This window comes from Loxodonta africana, chromosome 5 (genome assembly GCF_030014295.1).
Source record: "Loxodonta africana isolate mLoxAfr1 chromosome 5, mLoxAfr1.hap2, whole genome shotgun sequence".
Lineage (NCBI taxonomy): Eukaryota > Metazoa > Chordata > Mammalia > Proboscidea > Elephantidae > Loxodonta > Loxodonta africana.
The window spans coordinates 134,076,819-134,098,857 of NC_087346.1; the positions used below are offsets into that span (position 1 = coordinate 134,076,819).

The following is a 22,039-nucleotide window of genomic DNA, read 5'->3' on the forward strand; positions in this document are numbered from 1 at the left end:
GGGCAAATCTGCTACAAAAGACCTCTTTAAAGTATTAAAAAAGCAAAGATGTCACCTTGACGACTTAGTTGCACCTGACCCAAACCATCATGTTTTCAATTGCCTTATATGCATGCAAAAGCTGGACAATGAATTGATGCCTTTGAATGACGGTGTTGGTGAAGAATATCGAATATACCATGGACTGCAAAAGAACAAAGGAATCTGGGAAGAAGTAAAACCAGAATGTTCCTTAGAAGCAAGGATAGCGAGACTATGTCTCACATACTTTGTTATGAGGAGGGATTAGTCCCTGGAGAAGGACATCATACTTGGTAAAGTAGAAGGTCAGCAAAAGTGAGGAAGACCCTCAAGGAGATGAACTGACACAGTGGCAGCAGCAATGGGCTCAAGCATAACAAGGATTGTGAGGATGGCACAGGACCTGGCAGTGTTTCATTCTGTTGTATGTATATATATATATATATGGTCATTATGACTTGGAACTAACTCGATGGCACCTAACAACATGTATGTTGAGAGGCAACATGGTAGGCGATGGGCATGGACTTTAGTATTATACGGACCTGACTTAACATCTTGACCTCATTGCTTATTATCTGTATAACCTATGGCTGGTCACAAACCCTTTGTGCACCTCAGTTTTCTCATCTGTAAATGAGAATAATTATGTCTACTTGTGGAGTTGTCATCAGGATTACAGAAATTAAGTATAAAATACTTGACACATTGAAGGTAATAATAATTTTTATTATTTCTTGCACACTTTTGTAGGGGTTGTGGTAGTAACAGTGAAAGTGTGTTTGCACATTTGTGTGCATTGTTGTTAGGTGCTGTCAAGTTGATTTTCGACTCATAGTGACCTCATGTGACGGAATAGAACTGCCCCATAGGGTTTTCTAGGCTCTAATCTTTATGGGAACAGATCATCAGGTCTTTCTCATCAAGCCTTTCTCCCATGGAGCAGCAAGGTGAGTTCGAATCATTAACCTTTCCTCTCAGTTAGTAGCCAAGGTTTAGCCATTGCACCACCAGGGCTTGTTACGTGTGCACGGATGTGTACATGTGTGTATGAGTGTGTACCCACAGCAGTGGCCCCAGCTTGAACTCATCTGGAACTCATCCATGTATGACTGAACAGGTCTGATATACAGATGGCTGAACTTCCAGGAGTGCATTTGCAGGAAGGTGTTCTCATGGAAGAAGAATGAGGGAATAGTTTGGTCAGATATTCCTAGATGGGGGAGAGGGGAGTCTGTCTTGGACATTTTTCCCTGCCTGGTCCCAGATGTGTGTATCTCAGGAGGAGCTGCAGGAAGAAGCTAAATGAATTAGTTTTCTGAAGGGCTACGTGATGAAGAGAATGACAGAGTGGAAAGGGCGTCTTCCAGCTTTGGAGAGGACTGTTGTTGTTAGCTGCTACTGAGCTGGCTCTGACCCACAGCCACCTTTGTATATCACAATGACATGTTACCTTGTCCTGTGCCATCCTCACAACCTTTGGTATGTTTGAGCCCATTGTTGCAGTCACTGTATCAATCCAACTCATCGAGGGTCTCGCTCTTTTTCACCGATACTCTACTTTACCAGCCATGATATCCTTCTTCAGGGACTGGTCTTCTTGATGATGTGTCCAATGTAAGCAAATCAAAGCCTCATCATCCTTCCTTCTAAGGAACATTCTAACTGTACTTCCTCCAAGACTGATTTGTTTGTTCTTCTGGCAGTCTATGGTATATTCAATATTCTATGGCTCTAACTTGTGGAGGCCTTAGAAATGTATGATACTACCTTGGCACATCAAGTGTTTGCAGTCTCAAGGTGGCAGAGGAGAGCAGCCTAGGCAAGGCAACAGGGAGGGAGGCACTTCTTCTCAATGGACTTCGGAAATGCCACATCAATGAGGAGAGCTGGACAGCTTTTCTTGAGTGCACATGAGATACTCCCAGAGACACACAGAAATCAGCAATTAGACTTTGCAGAACATTGAAGTCTCCTTTTATCAGACAGGGGTAACATACCAGTTATTACTGTAGATGTGTTTGCATGGGCCTCTTTGAACTTGGATCCATTCCTCACCCTCCTCTATTCTGCTCTGTATTATAGGAGTGCTTCCCCCTGTAGGCTGTGTTTCTGAGCCCCTGTACCAATAGGCTTCTGGCTGAGCTCAGCCAGTGAGAGGCATTGGCAGGAGATAAGGGCTGGGCAGGAAGGGAGAAGCCAGGTTCTGCTCTCATTCCCTCTCTGCCTTTGATAGCTTCTCCAGCTGTGGCTCTGTCTCCCTTGTGGTTCCAGCTCCCACCAGGCAGACCCATTCTGGTTCTAGCTTCTAACAGGTGACCTTGGTCTCTGGTCTCTATAACTTGGCCTTCTCTCTTTGCCTTTCCAGCCTTAGGTTAACAATGGCCTTCTGCTGTTACTAATCTCCAAGTTGCCTCACCATTCCCTATTTGGCTCTCAGCTCCTCCATCACCAGTATAACCAATTCCCTCTGTTGTAGATAGTGGAGGTGGTGTCTGGTTTCCTGTTTAGACTCTGTGGCTACACCCCCTTCTTTCTCACAGGTTGGAGGAATCTGGGGAATGTCGGGTTGTATCTATACGAATATATGTGTAAATATGGAGGGAAAGGAAGGAAGAGGGACTGCTACAAAAATTTATGAGCCACTAAACATGACTCCACTTGAGTTATGCAAGTCTTACTAAACCAAGTGTTTCCTTACCTCAACATCCCCAGGAAATAACAGGCTTGTTCCAAACACTCAACAAGACCATTCTCTAGTTTTCTTCCCCTCTGCTTGAGCTCATATGGACTCTGACTCGCATGTTTGGATCCCACTTAGGCTAGGGTATTCAACCTCACTTCAGATCTACTTCCTTCTTGTGGGTTGACATTTACAGTAATGGCTCCCAATGACTCATCCTTCCTGTGCCCAGGCTGTTGTGTAGTCCCCTCCCATATTGACTCTGAGCTTGGCCAAGTGATTTGCTTTGGCTGATAGGACAACAAACATAACACAAGCAGAGACTTGAAAACCATTTGTGCATTGAGCCTTTCCCTCTCTCACTGCTTCTGGAACACAGCCACCAAGAGAAGAAGCCAAGGCTGGTTCCTGGAGATGGATGGACCAGCCAACAGCCAGCATCAATTGCTAGAAAAGTAAGTGAGGCCATCATAGACTATCCAGACTCATTTTGAGCTTCTAAATAACTGAAGCCAGATGAATGGCCCTAGATAAAACCAACAGAAGAACCACCCAGCTGAACTCAGAGCAAAGTGATTACCCATAGAACCATAATAAATAAAATGGTTGTTGTTTTAAGCCACTTAGTTGGGGGTGGCTTGTTGTACAGTAAAGGCTAACTCACATGATCCTACTTTTTCTCCTTTGCTACCAACTACCAGCACTTTTGGAGCCTTGGTGGAGCAGTGGTTAAGAGCTATGGCTGCTAGCCAAAAGGCTGGCAGTTTGAATCCACCAGCCACTCCTTGAAACCCTATGAGGCAGCTCTACTCTTTTCTATAGTGTTGCTATGAGCTGGAATCAACTTGATGGCAATGGATTTGGTTTTGTTTGGTTTACCAGCACTTTGATTCTATTAAACAATCTTTCTGGGAGACAATGCTCTTAGCTGACCTTTTACCAAAAGGAAACTTACCCTCCACCCAGAAGCACATCAGCAAAGACCCTATGGCTGTTCCTGTACTGATTGCCCTCAAGAGTTAAACCTAGACTTCATTGCATACAAACTTTTTTTTTTTTCTGAAAAAATGTGGTTTTGCTTCCAAACGATGTTCCAGAGCTCTCTGGCTCACCAAGGAGTAATCCCTTAGCTGGAAAACACAGCAGTGATGCTATTTTAGTATGGCATCAGGCCTCTGGCTTCTTGATTTAGCCAAGACTGCTGATGCTTCTTTATAGAAAATTTAAACAACTGCCTAAGGTATAGAGACTCGTCCCAAAGGGTACCAAGCAGGGATAGCTCAGAAAGGAGAGGTCCTCTGTCTTCTTTCCATTCTGACCCTTTCTTCCCAGCCTCTCACTCCCCCAAAGAAGAGTCTCTTTCCTTTGTAGCAACTGAACTTCTAACCTGCTTAAGTGGACGCCCATCTGTTGTCTCTGACCCTCTGGCCTCCCCCACGCTGGTCCTAATTGTTCTGTGATGAAAGCTTAGTGTAAGCCTATGTAACACTCCAAAAATGCATGGCTGGCGGACCAAACATTAACAAGAAAGACAGCTATGAAAAAACAATATGCCTGTTCGTTCAACCTCCCCTTCTGCGGGAGGACTAATTCTGGAAACGCTCCCACTCTCCGAGGCAAGAGGTGCTTGCTAATCCAGCCAAGTGTCAAAATGGATGGAGTTTGAACAGCTTCCTCAGGCTATTGCCGTTTTTCAGACTGTCCCTTGGCAGAAACGTCTGTGAATTCTGTGCAGAAAATTTCTCCTCTGGGCCCTGAAAATGGGGTAGTTGGGGAGGGGTTACTCTTATGGCAGTAGTTGCCTTTTATCAAGTACTGCTTTCCTTCTTACCCCCGCAGACAAATTAGCTGATCAAAGGTCACTCCAGGGAAGCAGAAGGCCAGGGAGGCTGCCTCAGGTACTGGAGATGACTCATCTAAGATCAACAGGTTCAGGGTCCCACGTCAATGGGCTAAGTGTCAGCTGAGAACACCTCTTGGGAAATGCAATAAGGGTCCAAGATTCTTAGGCCACACCAAGGCTCATGATGACAGTAATAGACCTGGTGCCTCTTGCTTCTCTCTGTCCACCCAAGAGCTCCAGAAGTACTCCCTTCCAAACCTACTTCTTCAGAGAAGCCTTCCTTGTCCTACCACTAGCTAGATCAGTCTCTGTAACCCGCTTATCCACTCATGTAGCACGCTCTACCTTCCTGTTTGTAACATTTATTACACTCATAATATCTTGGTTGCTTGTGGTTTTCCCCATCAGATCAGATGCTCCAAGAGGGCAGAGACTAGGTCTATCTCGTCCAAGGCTCATGGTAGACACTCTGCAGATATTTGTCAAATGCTTGCTCATCTCTGCCCACACCAGAAAATGTGGGGGACCTATTCTCCCTACTTCATTTTTGAGGGTTCCCCCAAATTGTCTCACATGTGTTCATGAGTTTAGTCTTCTCAACCACCTCATAACATCTGCCATTTTCATCCCCTCCAGTTCTACCTTGTGATGTCCTCAAAGCTGCCACATAGGCGCACATGTGCTCACGCATACACACAGATTGCTGATGGTGCCTGGCACTAAAGTTGGTTTGCTTTGCCAATACTGTTCAGCTGCATTGTCCACTGAAATGGGGAAAATTATCTCTTCTACTTTTGTGATTGTCGCCGTTATGTGAGTCCCAAAGTAAAGTGCTCTTGTCATCCTAGAGTCACACAGAGGAGCCAGTGAAGTAGCCTTTTCGGCACTACTTACAGGTAGCTCTCCCCAGGAAAATGAAGTTGTCCCTAGAGTTGGGCCAGAGGCCATTTGAGTGTCAATCCTCCTGAAAGCTTTGGAACCACTCTGCCCTGACACACATTCCTAGCCCAGCCTTTTGAGCTGCTACAGGGATGAGGCTTCTATGTCTATGAACACAGACATCTTTTGGGTCCAACTCTTCGGTGGTCCTGACATGTAAACATGTCTGAATCCCTGACTAACCTAGTTGAGGTTCAAGTTGAAACACTGCCTTTCAGACCATTCACACTTTGGAATGAGGTCTTGCTTCAGGGAGACTTCCTGCCCCTGTGATGACAGGGTGGCCGTGAAATGATGGTCCCCAGCTACAGATGGGCCTCCCTTCTGAGCCAAAGGCTGAGGTAGCCAAGAGAGATTTCCAAGCCCTGTGTTCCTGAATCTGTCTTCTCCTCTGGCACCTGCCTCCTACTTGCTTCTCCCTCCACATCACACTTCTATGGACTATCTAAACTCTTTTTGTCAGCTCCTCAGGGTTGGGCTGAAAGAAACCCATTTTCAGTCAGAAACAGGATCCAAGACAATTGGCTGAAACTCTCTTCATTTTACAGCCCCAAAAGTGTGCTTCCTCCGGGCTTGAGGAATTATCTCCCTATGCCGTTTGGATAGCTGTTAAGAAGACCCCTATATCTCAAAAATGCCTTCTCTTCAGTTGAACATCACAAAGTCCAAAAATTTGAGATAAAAATAAAACCTTTCTCTATGGGAGCCTCTTTTAAATTGGAAACACTCTCAGGTGGAGATATGATCCTAACAGTTTAGTGTGGATTAATAAGATTCATTTATCAAAAATATATTGTATACTGTGAAGCAATGTAATGTATGTGTGTATGTGTGTGTTTCTTCTCCTGGTTTTGCCTGGAGTTCCCTTCTGTGGCTGCCATCATCTGATAGGTCATCTGTGGCTGGCCTCTCTCATTTGTCACCGGCAGCTGGTGCTGCCTATTATTGGGAACCATTCTTCCTGCATGGCCTTTCATTTACCAATAGACTACCCTAGGCCTCTTCACAGCATATTGGCATCAGGGTTTCCATAGGGCAAGAGTGAAGCTACAGATCTCTTGAGATGTAGACTTCAGAACTACTGCAATATCACTTGTACCACCTTATAGTGGTCAAAGCAAGCCTCAAATCTAGACCAGATTCAAGGGACTGGAGAAATTGACTCCCCGTCTCCATGCAAGGGGTGCCAAAGCCATGTTGCAAATGGCTGTGTATATAGGGATGCATGAATGGCATGTTGTTGTTGTTAGGTGCCATCGACTTTGTTCTTACTCATAGTGACCCTACAGCACAGAGTAGAACTGCCCAAATAGGGTTTCCTAGACTGTACATCTTTACAGAAGCAGATCACCAGGTCTTTCTCTTGCGGAGATGTTGGTGGGTTCGAACCACTAACCTTTTGGTTAGTAGCCGAGTGCTTAACCATTGTGCCACCCGGGCACCTTATGAATGGCGTAGGGGATCATTTTATCAATCCCATGTGCATGTGTATGTATGTGTGTGATTACATTTCAATATAACTTACGAGTTCAGTTCTCCATATCTGGACTATAAATGAGGTCACATTTAGGTTAATGCCCACCAAACCATAAAACTCACACCCCACATTAGGCCTCAACCCTCTACGCTTAAAAAAAAAAAAAAGTCCTCCGAATGATTTCTGGGATTCTAAAGATAAGCCTTACCTGTACTTATAGACCAATCTGCCAATTACACTCAGCACATGGTTTTGCCGTGATCTTCCCTTCACGCTCTAGCTTCCATTGGTTGATGTCCACTGTCCTGAAGTCATCAGAAGGAGCCGCCATTTTGTCCCTGCTGCTGGTACCTTCAGGAGATTGCCAGTTTCTGTGCCAAGGGTGCCACCTCCCACATCACACCACTCCCTGGGGGCTGGAACAGAACTGGGTTCATGCTTGGTAGGGAGGGTGTCAGAAAGACAACCTCTTCACTCCATGCCACACTTGGTTACTAAGCCCCAGAGCAACACTGCTTGTCCACAGGTCTGACAACCTCTCTCACAAAAACCATACTGTCAACTACTAACCTCTACGTCTTATGCCTTTAAGCAACTACTCCGAAAAATACTCACCCCTCTGTCAACATTCAGCAAAGTTCTGGCACACTCAAGAAAATCTTCCTCTCACACCAAAATTAACCAGCAGCCACCAACGCTCTGGCTTCATGATAAACATCTGCACCGAGTTTAATAGTGACTTCAAAAAAAAAAAAAAAATTTTTTTTTTTCCACAATGGGTAGTGTCCCTAGGTATTTCAAATGGTTAATGTGTTCAATTGCTAACTGAAAGGTTGGAATTTCCAATCCACCCAGAGGTGCCTCAGAAGAAAGGCCTGGCAATCCAATTCCCCAAAATCAGCCATTCAAAACCCTATGGAGCATAGCTGTACTATGACACCAGTGTCTCCACAGAAGAAAGACCTGGCGATATGCTGCAGTGAAGATTACAGCCTTGGAAACTCTATGGGGAAGTTTTACTCTGTCGTATAGGGTTATAACAACAAGTCAGAGTAGGTAGTTTGCCCAACCTGCCAGGAGAGTGCCTGAGCCTAGACTTGGCTCCGAGTTTGTCTTAATCTAAAGCCTGTGCCAATTCCACTACTCACCTTGCTGTCCCACTTAGTGCTGCCTGTCTCTCTCTCTCTCTCTCACACACACACATACACACACACACACACCCGGGAAAGCAAGGATAGAACCATAGAATGTCAGAGATGGAGGTGACCTTAGACATCATGGAAACCAACACAATTATTAACAGATGAGGCAACTGAGGCCAAAGAAAGTAAATGCTTCGTGTGAGTTCATTGAAAGAAGAAGATACAGAAAGATGAGCTATGAGCCTACTTCAAAATTCGATCTATAGCCATTCCTACTGATAATCATATTCAGTTGAATTTAACGCATAGACCTGAAGGAAGATACATAGGCAAGTGATACACAGTTCCTGCCTTCAGAGAGATTCCAATATAATAATAAACACATAGCTATAATACAGGGCAGAATGGGAGAGATTAAAAGTGGATTGTATCTTCAGGAAGGAGAAATCCCATTCTACTTGGTGGAGTCAGGAAAGGCTTTACATGCAGATGATATTAAGATGAGCATTGGAGAAGGAATTGTTTTTAGGTGTTGTTAGTCGGATCCAACTCATAGCAATTTTAATAATGGTGCCTGATCTCCAACTTCACAAGGCAGAAAGAAAATCAAGATCAACAGCCCAAGACTGATTCTCACAAGGTGGAGGTCAGACGTGCTTCCTCTCTCTGCCATCTTTACAAATTTTGACATCAACCATCCTGCCCATGGCACTCTCTACTTCTCTGCTGAGTTCAATAATTCGTTGTAATGGCCACACAGAACTCACAGGCCATACTCACTATTATGGGGTTTATTAGGGAAGCAGCAGGTTACAATTCAGGCTCAGGAACACTCAGGATACAGTTCTTCCATCATGGCAGCCTCTTCTCAGCTGTGTCTGCAGGCATGCCTCTCTCTGGCCCCTTGGCCTCTGCCCTGCTTGGGCAATTGTTTTTGTTGTTAGGTGCCATCTAGTAGGTTCTGACTCATAGCAACCCTGTGTACAACAGAATGAAACACTGCCTGGTCCTGCGCCATTGTCACAATCCTTGTTATGCTTGGGCCCATTGTTGCAGCCACTGTGTCAATCCATCTTGTTTAGGGTCTTCTTCTTTTTTGCTGACTCTTTAATTTACCAAGTGTGATGTGCTTCCCCAGGAACCGATCTCTCCTGATAACATGTCCAAAGTACGTGAGATGTAGTCTCGCCATCCTTGCTTCTAAGAAGCATTCTGGCTGTACTTCTACCAAGACAGACTTGTCCGTTCTTTAGGCAGTCCATGGTATACTCAATATTCTTCTCCAATGCCATAATTCAAAGGTGTCAATTCTTCAGTCTTCTTTATTCATTGTCCAGCTTTCACATGCATATGATGTAATTGAAAATACCATGGCTTGGGTCAAGTGCACCTTAGTCTTCAAGGTGATATCTTTGCTTTTCAACAATTTAAAGAGGTTTTTTTGTAGCAGGTTTACCCAATGCAACGCATCTTTTGATTTCTTGACTGTCACTTCCATGGGTGTTGATTGTGGATCCAAACAAAGTGAAATCCTTGACAACTTCACTTTTTTCTCCATTTATCATGATGTTGTTATTGGTACAGTTGTGAGGATTTTTCTTTTCTTTATGTTGAGTTCTAATCCATACTGAAGGCTGTGGTCTTTGATCTTCATCAGTAAGTGCTTCAAGTCCTCTTCACTTTCAGCAGCTGAGGTTGTGTCATCTGCATATCGCAGGTTGTTAATGAGTCTCCCTCCGATCTTGATGCCCCATTCTTCTTCAGTCGTCTCACATGCATGTGATGCCTAGACAATAAATAAGGAAGATCAAAGAAGAATTGACGCATTTGAATTGTGGTGTTGGTGAGGAATATTGACTATACCGCGGACTGCCAAAAGAATGAACAACTCTATCTCAGAAGAAGTACAACCAGAATGCTCCTTAGAAGGAAGTAAGGTGAGACTTCATCTCACATACTTCAGAGGTGTTATCAGGAGGGATCAGTTCCTGGAGGAGGACATCATGCTTGGTAAATTAGAGGGTCAGCAAAAAAGAGGAAGATGGATTGACACAGTGGCTGCAACAATGGGCTCAAGCATAACAAGGATTGTGAGGATACTGCAGGACCAGGCAGTATTTCGTTCTGTCGTATATAGGGTTGCTATGAGTCAGAACCAACTCGACAATACCTAAGAACAACAATGTTTTCCCCCACCCTCTCTTCCCCAGGCTTAGCAGGAAAAAAGAATCTATTCAGTAGTGATCCTTCCTTGTCCCCCTCATTTTGAGTGTAAGCACACCCACAAAAGCATATAAACCAGTCATTTCATGCCTTTATCTCCCCCTGTTTTCGATAGCCAATGTTTAAATTGACTGTCCCTATTAAACCAGTACTCTGAGGAGACAAGCATGTTCCTTTAAGTGAAGAATCTTCTGTTTCAGTTGGAACTTTGAGCATCTGTATCCATAAGCAAAGTCCAGTCCAGAGCAAGCCATCAAATTACAACAATCTACACCAGCTGTGTCAAACATCTTTCATTTAGTCAGGTTCTGGTCAGCTCATCCCTAGCCATCCAAGCTAGGTCACAATGGGTAGCCCCTTTTCTCTTCCTCATTCCTAGCCCCCTTGGGCTAGTTTCAATGGGCTCTACCTGTAAACTCAGGAATTTACACAACTCCCTGCACTTCTGGCCAACCAGCCCTTCCTCTCTCTTTCTTATCCCTAGACGCTATGGGCTAGGTCAATGGGTACCAATGGAATACATCCAGACTCAGCCCGTCTCTTCATTGCTGGAGTTCTCTCACTTCCACTCATTAGTGGACCCAGGTGGTCACCACAAGCAAGCATACCAAGCTGTCTACTCACTGGATTCCTTTAACTTACAGTCCTGGAAGGGAGTTCCTTCTAATGGACACTGGCTTTTTCTGCCTCAATGCATCCAACGGCAAACTGCTTGCTCAAAATGCAAAAAGCGAAACAGTCATTTTTTTTTTTCCCCTGCAGGTCCTTCCTTCAAATGCAGATCTGTCCTCTCAGCAGTTCTGGGTAGGTCTGCAGGAAGAAACGTTGCCCAGTCCTGTGCCATCCTCGCAGTCATTGCTACATTTTAGTCCATTATGGCAGCCACTGTGTGAAGTCATCTTGGAAAAGGGACAGAAGATAGGAAATTCAGGCAGAGGGCACAGCATGTGCAAGGACATGGAGGTGGGAAAGCACGTCCTGTGTATTAGAGGAATGTTGTCGTTTTATCTACCTTTGAGTCAGCTCTGACTCATGGCAACCCCATGCACAACTGAACAAAACTTTGCTCCCTCCTGCCTCATCTTCACCATCGTTGGTATGCTCGAGTCCATTGTTGTGGCCACTGTGTATGAGTGCCTTCCAACCTAGGGGGCTCATCTTCCTGCACTGTATCAGACAATATCCTGTTATGATCCATAGGGTTTTCTTTTCTTTTTACTGTAGTGAAAATAGATACAACAAAACATACACCAACTCAACAATTTGTATATTTATAATTCAGTGACACCGATTACATTTTTCCAGTTGTGCAACCATTCTAGCCGTAAGATTTCCATTGGCTAATTTTTGGAAGCAGATCACCAGGCCTTTCTTCCTAGTCTTCCTAGTGTGGAAACGCTACTGAAACCTGTCCACCATGGGTGACCTATTGCTATATGAAATACCAGTGATCTTAAAAAAAAAAAAACATAAAAAAATCACCACAGTACTGCAAACAGGCAGTGGATCAGAAGAATGGTAACCTGTGAATTCACCTGAAGTGCGTGCTTTATTTACATAAAGGGACAGCAGGGGACATAAGATTGCAAAGCTTCAGAGGTGGCTGGGGCATGCTGTGGAAAGATGAGGGCAGGTGAAATATGGAATCATCTCCAGCTTGGACATATCAAGCTGTCACCTGGTATCTCAGGAGGGGCATTGCTGACAAGTCCCTTTGGGAAAGTGACAGAGACCTGGGGTTCTGACAAAAAGTAAGAGAAAAAGAAAAACTAAGTGATATGGACCAATGAGAATGGGGTTCTTCAGGCTACAATAGAGGGAAAGGAAGGGTTCCCTTTGAAGGCAGTAATATGCTTATCTCTTCTGTTTTCCCAAGTACACACTTCTCTGTACGCCCTAGATGTCCAACTCTATGGGGCAGTTCTACTCTGTCCTATAGGGTCGCTATGAGTCGGAATCGACTCGACAGCAGTGGATTATAGTAGGAGGAATGACTACGCAAGGAAAGGGATTGGAGTTGGTTACAGAAGGAACTTCGAGAGAGAGACACAGGTAATGTTCAACTTTAATCATTCGAAATAGAACTATATAGAAAGTCCCAGCCTTAGGAGCCAGGCTCTTATACTGATGAGGGATTTTCCAGATTTTTCTCTCTCCTCCTCTTGTATATCAAGACTAAGCCTAACATACTTAGCTCAGGGATTTCCCTTATACACAAACCAAATCCATTGCCGTGGATTTGATCCCAACTCGCGGTGACCCAATGTACTACAGAGTAGAACTACTCCATAGGGTTTTCTTGGCTATAATCTTTATAGAAGCAGACTGTCAGTCCTTCCTTCCATAGTGCTGCTGGGTGGGTTTGAACCACCAACCTTTAGGTTAGTACCCACTCCCACTGCCATTTAGGTTAGTAGTCAAGTGCAAAACAATCTGTGCCATGCACGAACAGAGAATGCCAAAGTCAGATGTTTAGGAATAACTGGAGACAGGAAGGAACCCCTGGTGGTGTAGTGGTTAAGAGTTTGGCTACTAACCAAAAGGTCAGCAGTTTGAATTCACCAGGTGCTCCTTGAGAACCCTATGGGGCAGTTCTACTCTGTCCTATAGGGTTGCTATGAGTTGAAAACAGCTCGACAGCAGTGGGTTTTTGGTTTAGAGGAGAAAAAGTGGAGGGGTGTAAAGAAAAAAGCCCAATCTTTTTCTGTACCTGGAAATCTTAAAAAAGGGTAGGGTGGGCAGAAGAACAGCAACGTAATCAACCAAGTTGTCCTGCTTTCCCCATATCTGGGACTTGGGGAGGAAGCCATATCACAAACTGCCTTGAATGCAGCCATAGAAAAAGAGCTCCATGTAGCCAGCCATCGGGAGGCCTGAAGTTTAGCTTCTGTGATCCTGCTCAGTCCTGGGGTGCAGCTGCTGCACTGGGAGCCAGAGGGCCCACTGGTGGAACTGGCTGTCATGAGACAAGGTGACCTTCAGCCAAGTCTACAGGGTGGACCTCTCAGCAACCATGGTGGAGAGCCAATGCAGGATGTAGAAAGAGCTTTAGGGCTGTCTCCCAGCAGAGGCCAAGCCCTCAAGATTGGCACCAGGAGCACTGCCTGGGCTGGAAGAACAGGCCATATATTCAGTACTGGGGAACAGGAGGTCAAATATGATCCAGGCAAAAAAAAAGGACATCTTCCACAGACCAATGGACAGCAACCAACACACATCCAAGGACCTATGGGGATCAAAGAACCTACTGTCCTGGCTGCCACAAGGTGTTAAAGCCACCTTGCTCTACACACTCAAAAGCCTCTGAGATGAGAGACAGGGGGGAGCGGGAGGGACTAGAGACACTGAGTGATTTTCCTCAAGACTAAACATTATCTCAGTGGTTTAAAATATCGACTCAGAGCTTAACTGAATTGAACATTTAGTTTATCCTCTGATCCCACTAACTAGTGGGTGGGGTTCAAAGGAGAGACTAGATTAGTTCTAAGCAAAATAATGATACTCTACTTTTTTTTTTTTTCACATCAGATGTGTGGTATGAGTTATATTGGTGCAAACTGGATACTCTGAATTCTTGGGATGATGGGGCCAGTTATAAACTGTGCTAAGCAGCCTGGGGGAGGCCCCAGCTTAACCTGGAAGGAGGCTGCTCCTACATCTGGGCTCTGGATCACTTTGGCAGAGCTGCTGGCCAACCCTGCTGGTGTGGTGTCTGCAGCAGGGTCACTTGCGGAGACAGGCCTGAGTGTGAGGTGGGGTCTCTCGTCTGCAAGGAGGGAGCCAGCAAGGGGGGTGTCTGGGGACAAGGAGAGATTCAGGGGTATGGGTTGACAAGCTTGTTCCCAAGGTCTGTGAGGAATCCTGGGGCGTCAGGTGGGGACCAGCTGCCACAGCAGGCCTGCAGCTGGGAGGGTGCATTCCCCTGAGGCAGGGGGCTTCCCCAGTCTGACAGGGGTCCCCAGTGACCCACCCATCTGGGGAAACACCATTCACCCTCTTTGTAGGCAGAGACCTGTGAGCCAAGGCAGGCTGGCTTTGCACATGGTGCTGCTGCCCCCTCCTGGGAGACCTCAGAGGGTTCTTGCTTTGGAAGCTGTTTTCCCTGTAACCTCAGGCCTGGGATGTAGGCTGCTATCAAAGCCAAAATAAAATCTGCTGTTGTGGAGTCCATTCTGACTGCTAGCTACCTTATAGAGCAGAGAAGAACTGCCCCATAGGGTTTCTGAGGAGTGCCTGGTGGATTCGAGCTGCCTACTTTTCAGTTAACAGCCATAGCTTTCAACTACTATGCCACCAGGGTTTCCATAGGCTGCTAGGCCCGTGCTTTAAGGCAAGTCCTGCTTAGTCTGGAAGCTCTGCTGAAACCTGTCCTCCACGGGTGACTCTGCTAGTATTTGAAATACTACTGGCATAGCTTCCAGCATCACAGCAACACGTAAGCCACCACAGTACGACCAACTGACAGACGGGTGGTGGTGGCATCCCTGGGTGGGCATGAATCACCAAACTTTTGGTTACCAAAGGACGTCATAGTTGGTAAAGTGGTAGGCCAACAAAAACAAGGGAAACCCTCGATGAGATGGATTAACACAATAGCCACAACAATGGGCTCAAACATACCAGTGATCACAGAGAGTACAGGGCTGGCCAGTGTGTTGTTTGATGTACACAAGATCGCCATGAGTCGGAGCCACGTGACCACGTAGATTATTGTCACAGTCTAATCAGTGTAATGGCTTCAGTAACATGAGCAAAACACGTCACTCAGATTCACTTTCAGTTAAATAAAACTTGGAGTGGAAATTTCACATACTTTGTATGTTGAAATTTTAGGGACTATTCGAAGAACTAAAGTATATTTTTATTAAAAGAGCAAAATTGCAATAATAATGTAAAAATGCAAAATACTATAATAATTAATAAAGTTTGTAAACACAATTATCAAAAAGTTTCAAAAGAACTGTTGCTGTTAGCTGCTGTCAAGTCAGCCCGTGACTCACGGGGCACCCCACGCACGACAGAAAGGAAAGATCCCCAGTCCTGTGCCGTCTTCATAATTGATTACAGATCAGATGGCTGTGAGCCATTGGGTTTTCACCGGATGATTTTCAGAAGTAGATGACTAGGACTTTCTTTCTAGTACATCTTAGCTCGCAGGCTCCACTGAAACCTGTTATGCGTCATAGCTTCACACCAGCCTCTACTGACAGATGGATGGCGGCCACGCCTCAGGTACATTGGCTGGGAATCGAGCCCAGGTCTTCCACACGGAAGTCGAGAATTCTACCACTGAACTACCACTGCCTCGTGAGAAGAAATAGACAGACAGCTAATTCAAGTCGTTGAGAGGGAGAGGGAATTAGTTAAATAACTTTAGAAGGATTATATCTCTTGAGGCAACAACTAAAAATTGAATTCATCAGTTACCCACTGTGTAGTCAAACCTAAAATGAAGGCTTCTGGTTGTTTCTACACATACTTTTTCTTGGGTATATTGCTCAGTCCTTGTTAAATCATGTTTTGATAACTTTTTTATTTATAAAATTTAAATAGAAAAACAAGGCAGAATAACAAAACTCCCATTATGTCATAATTCCACTCTTTGTGGAATTATATATTTATAGTGGAATGCATATATCCTTTAACAACTGTATTTAATTTTCAGCTATTTGTCTGGGTTAATTTTATTTTAGCCATGAGCCTTTCAATAAAAAGTCTTACTTGGGAATTCTTTATATCTTGTGAGGCTGAATTACTTTGACTCCTCAAAAATTTCCTGAAGAGGAAAATTTCAAAATCAGGTACAATATTCTTGTTAAACTATCTTTCCTTTGTTTTTATTGAATGATAGCTTACATTCAGTAACGTACAGAAATCTCAAGTGTACGGCTCAATTTTTTTTATTTGTGTGCACCTAACAAAAAAAAAAAAAATTTTTTTTTTTTTTAACCATCAGCCAGATCAAGGATTAGAACATTTCTAGCCCCCAGAGGCTCCCTGATGCCCCACCCTGTTAAAATTCCCTCAAAGGTTACAGCTATTCTAACCTCTAGTATAATAGAGCCTGCTATGGAGCCTCTTCTAAATGGGATTACAAGTATATTCTTTATTTTTTGCCTGGCTGCTTTCACTCAACACCAAGTCTGTAGAATTCATTTATGTTGTTGCTTGCCTCATTAGTTTTTGGGGTTTTTCCCCCCTTTTTCATCACTGTTCAGTATTCTATTGTGTGACTCTAGCACTGTTTATTGGTCCATTTTCCAGTTGATGTACATACGAGTTATTCATGGCTTTTGATTATTATGAATAAGACTGCTATAAACACTTTGTGTCTTATACACCAGACATCTGGACGTGCAGAAACTACCAAAGGTCTTCTTTTAAGTTTGACCACATGACAGACAGTTGATGAATTTGACTTTTACTTGGTTGGTGAGAGATTTCAGGGACTCTCACAGATAATAACCAAATGAATCAGACCAAAGAGATATTAATAGAATGGAGAATTAGCAAGAAAAATTTCAGGCCGTCACCACCAAAATGGAACAAATGATGAAAGTTATGAGTGATCTAGGAATCCAAGCATATGGTATTTTATTCACACCCTTCAGTTGTATGCTTAAAAATAATTATAGCACCACAAAAGGAAATAACATTACTAGACATAAATAGTAATAGAGGTCACTTTCATCTTTCTTCTATAGCCAAAGACAAAGTGCATGATACATAAATGATTTTGGAACTCCTGGCAAGTTCTCACAAAAGCTATTCAAACAAGATTGAATAGCAGCTATTTAATGTACAGTGGCAAATTATTTGACCTTCCTTCCATCAAGTGGTGGACTTTATGACCTCTCCCTTGACCTTGGGTGGGCCTTGGTTACTGCCTTGACCAACAGAATATGGCAAACTGATATCATGGAACTTCATCCTTTACAAAACAGAAATATCAAAACTCCATCCAGATTTCACTTTTCCTCATGGGATACTCACTCTTGAACCTAGCGACCATGCTGTGAAGAAGCCCAAACAAGCCCATGTGGAGAGAACACATGGAGAGGACACGTGTAGATATCCTGACTGACAGCCCAGCTGAGGTCAACCACCAGGTGTGTGAGTGAAGACACCTCCACATGATTGCAGCTCCTTGTCATTGAGTCACTCACAGCCTTCAAGTCTCCCCAACTAAGGCCCCAAACACCATGGAGCAGAGAAATGCCATCTCCACTGTGTCCTGGTTGAATTCGTGACCCACAGAGTCCATGAGTGTGATAAAATTGTTGTTCTCTGCCACAAAGTTTGGAGGTGGTTTGATACACAGCAATAAGAAGTGGAACATGTTAAAAAGGCTGTTTGAACAAAAGACAGCCTAATATTTTACTTTGCAGACTAAAATACTAATATAGCAGGGCTCACTAACAACCACGAATTTTCTGCAGAGAATATAGTTTGCTGGGACTTGATAAACAAGTAACCAGATCGATGAGCCTTGGGAGTGAAAGTATTAATGTTATATTTGCTGTCAAGTCCTCCTCTTAGCAAAGATGCCAAAATTGGCATGGATGCAGAGACAGCTGAGATGCAGATGGACAATCATGAGTGACTTTGCCTCCTGAAAGCTGTCAGGTTGTTTCATTGGCATATTTCCAGATCCACGGCTTAAGGACACTTTATTCACAAGTGATTTTTGAAGCCACAGAAGCAGTTGTCTTAAGTTTGCTTTTGAAAATATTAGAAAGCATTTTCTTAAAGCAGTGCTGAAAGCTTCAGTTCGTGAGATGCTTCAGGAAACCTGCATCACTCTCATTAATTAGCTACATCTTTAAGTCTAGGGGGTGAAGAACAGATAAATCATTTAGGATTAGAGATAAATGGAAGCTTAATAACCATCAGCAATACCTTATCCTGGAGAGCTAACCAAAAAATATCTCATCCACCACTAGTCTATACCTAACAGTTGTTCTAGAAGAAGGGAATAGGGAGAACGGGGAAAGAGGGAATATTCAAAGAGAGAATGGTATAGAATTTTGCAGAATTGCTAAAAAACATGAGTATTAAATTTGAAGACTTGTGGTGCATCCCAAGCAACCTAAATGAAAAGAAACCCAAACTTAGACGTAGCAGTGAAACTGAGCAACACCAAAGATTAAGAAAGAAATCTTAAAATCAAGGGGGAAAAAAAAGAACAGAATGCTTATGAAGGAGCAATTAGACAGCAGACTTCTCAATGGCAACAAGAGGTCAGAAGACAATGGAAAATCCTTCACAGCATTTTTGGTAAAATAACTGATAACCTAGAATTCTTTACCCAATTCAACTTTCATTCAAGAGTAAAAGTGAATCCATCAACAGATGAATGGATAAGCAAAATGTGGTACACACATGCAATGGAATATTACTCAGCCATAAAGAGAAACTAAGTTCTGATGCACGCCACAACATGGATGAACCTTGAAAACATTATCCTCAGTGAGATAAGTAGGTCACAAAAAGACAAGGAATGATCCCACCTATATGAAATCTAGAGTAGGCAAGTGTGTAGAGAGCAATGTTTATTAGTGGTTACCAGAGGTGGGCGGGGGGAGGAAGAAAGGAGGACCGATTGCTTGGGGACGTTGAGTTTCTGTTAAGGGTGATGGTATAATCTGGGAATGGACAAGGGTCATGGTTGAGCAAGAAGATGAACATAATTAATGTCATTGAACCACACATGTGAAGATTGTTGAAATGGTAAACACTTGTTGCAGATATCTTTACCACAATTAAAAAAAAAAGATAATTGTTTGAACTAAACTAAGAAAAATGAATTATGGGGTTTATAACTGTGCATAAATAAAATGTATGACAATAATAGCATAAAGACTGGGAGGGTAAAACTGGAAGTTTACTGTTGTAAGGTTCTTGTGCTGTGTGTGAAGTGGTATGCCTCTTGAATGTAGACTGTGGTAAATTAAAGACGTAAACTATAAATCCTAAAACAACTACTAAAAATTACAAAACAAAGCCATAGCTAATAAAGTAACAAAGGAGATAAAAACAAAATCATTAAAAAAACAAAGAAAAAGTAAAGGTGAAATAGATCTTTTGAGATAAACTGAGAGCAGAGGTAGATCTATTGTGAGCTCAGAAAACTTAAGCTTTGGGGATCCTTGCCTGGGCTCCTTCTTTTTTTTTTTTAAATTTTATTTTAAAATAATTTTAGATTTACAGAAAAGTTGCAAAGATAATACAGCAAGTTCATCCAGCTTTCCCTGATTTTTTTTTTTTAACATTTTATTGTGGTTTAGGTAAAAGTATACGTAACACATTAGTTTCCCAATCAACAATTTATGTACAGCTTGTTTTGTGAAATTGGTTGCAAACTTCTGAATGTGTCAGCACTCTCCCCACTTTCCTCTCTGGGTTCCCTGAGTCCATTTGCCTAGCTTTCCTGCCCTACCTTGCTTCTGAACTTTGCTTTTAGACAAAAGCTGGTGCCCTTTAGGTCTTGTACAGTTGATTGTTCTGAGGTGCACATTTCTCACTGGTGTTATTTTTCATTTTATAGGCCTGGCTGTTGTATGGCTATAATGTGATCTCCGGGAGTGAGTTCAGTTCCAAGTTTGAAGGGTGTCTAAGGTCCATAATCTTGGAGGTTCCATCAGTCTCTGTCAGACCAGTAAGTCTGGTCTTATTTATGAATTTGAATTCTGGTCTACATTTCTCCCCCACTCTGTCCATGACCTGCTATTGTGGTCCAAGTCAGAGCGGTTGGTAGTGATAGCTGGGCACCATCTAGTTCTTCTGGTCTCAGGTTAGTGGAGGCTGTGGTTCATGTGGTCCGTTAGTCATTTGGACTAATTGTTTCCTTGAGTCTTTGGTTTTCTTCACTCTGCTTTGGATGGGAAAGACCAATTGTTTTATCTTAGATGGCTGCTCCCAAGCTTTTAAGGCCCCAGTTGGTACTCACTAAGGTTGGATGTACAACATTGTCTATATGGATTATGATATGCCAATTGACCTAAAGCTTTCTCTAATGTTAACATCATATACATACAAACTACTTATGTCAAAACTAAGAAATTAACAATGGTACAATGCTCTTAGCCATACTATAAACTTTTTTTTATTAGATTTCACCAGTTTTCTCACTAAAGTCCTTTCTATTCTCCAAGATTCAGTCAAAAATACCATATTGCATTTTGATTCCTTCTATTTTTAGCTACATAACCTTTAATCACCTCCTCATATGATAATTTTATAATATCATTTTCTATAGAGAGAATAAGAAGATAATTCAGTCTTCCTTCTAATATGATTGATCAAAATTTAATTTTTTGTTATTGATAGTTTTGAAAACTTTCTTTCAGCTTTACATGTTCAGGATTGCTGTCAAATGTGGGAAAATCTCTGTTAAGTTTCTTTCATGTATGAGTTGTAAATACATGGTATGTTTATCATTTTATGCACTGAATTCTCAAATATATTCTTGATAGATAAAAGCTTCTATTTTGGATAGGCGTTGGGTGAGAATTGAATTCTCCATATCCAGTCTGATGAATTTTCCACAGACTAGCTTTTGGCTGTACATATCTTAAATCTTATTCCTCTGCTATCCACCCGTTATTGGTGCTGGGCATTGTAGGACTTAATAACATCTCAATACAACCTCTGGCGCTGGGTGCTAGGTAAGTCGTTATGTATGTCCCTTACATCTGTATGTCCATCAGTAACTGAACTATACGTGCAAAGACTACAAACTCCCTAATATATCTCATGAAGCCCAAAGTAAAAGTAGGCCAACTCAGCTTCCCCCTAGCCAATTTCCCCAAAGCCCATGGCCACTCCAGTGCCACAAGATGAAGGGAAGGACAGTATGATGAAGTCAGAAAAAAAAAATGAGTTAATTAATAAAAATATTAAGCTATTTTTCTGGATTTTTGATGTTCATTGTTTTTGTCAGCTTTCAAAAGTTTGTAATTTGGTGAGATTCTTTTTCTCATTCGCAATATTTACTTTCATGCTTAATTTTGTTTTCTTAATTTTGTATTATTTTTCTTCAAATGGACTCCAGATTACGTAAGCCTCAAGCTCCAAGAAACCAGACCATCCATTGACTGAGCGTTCACCACTCACAGATATCAGTGAAAGGGCTACTAAAGGATGATCTTCAGGATGAAGAAAAATGAACGCAAAAGGAAGACATAAGATTCAATAGACAATAAAACAAATATATCGACTGTACAGTAATAATAAATATAAACCATTCATCATTGCTGTGGGTACAATATAAACACTGTAATGTGCTTATTGTCATTGTTGTGTGCCATTCAGTAAATTTCAACTCATAGAGACCCCACGTGACAGAGTAGAACTGCCCCATAGGGTTTTCTAGGCTATGATCTTTATGAGGAGCCCGGGTGGCATAGTGGTTAAGAACTTGGCTGCTAACCAAAAGGTTGGCAGTTCAAATCCACCAGTCATCCTTTGGAAACCCTATGGGGCAGTTCTACTGTCCTGTAGGGTTCACTTTGAGTTGGAATCAACTGGAAGGCAATGGGTATGATCTGGTTTTAATCTTTACAGGGCAGATCTTCAGGCTTTTCTCCTGCAGACTGCTGGGTGGGTTCCAGTGCTGGGTGGGTTCCAGTTGCTGAGTGCTTATCCGTTTCACCACCAGGGCCCCTTCCTTAACCCCTTGTTGCTGTGCTTACAAGGTCCTATATGATGTG

General features: G+C 42.9%; 1 long non-coding RNA gene across 1 annotated transcript in view; it reads left to right on the forward strand.

The window, feature by feature from the left end:
* The window catches only part of LOC111751048 (uncharacterized), a 124,343-nt gene extending 102,741 nt beyond the window's left edge, over positions 1-21,602 (forward strand). Inside the window, exon 7 of the long non-coding RNA XR_010322139.1 lies at positions 21,382-21,602. This is a non-coding gene — a long non-coding RNA (uncharacterized LOC111751048). The remainder of the gene's footprint in view (positions 1-21,381) is intronic.
* Positions 21,603-22,039: the final 437 nt, after the last annotated feature.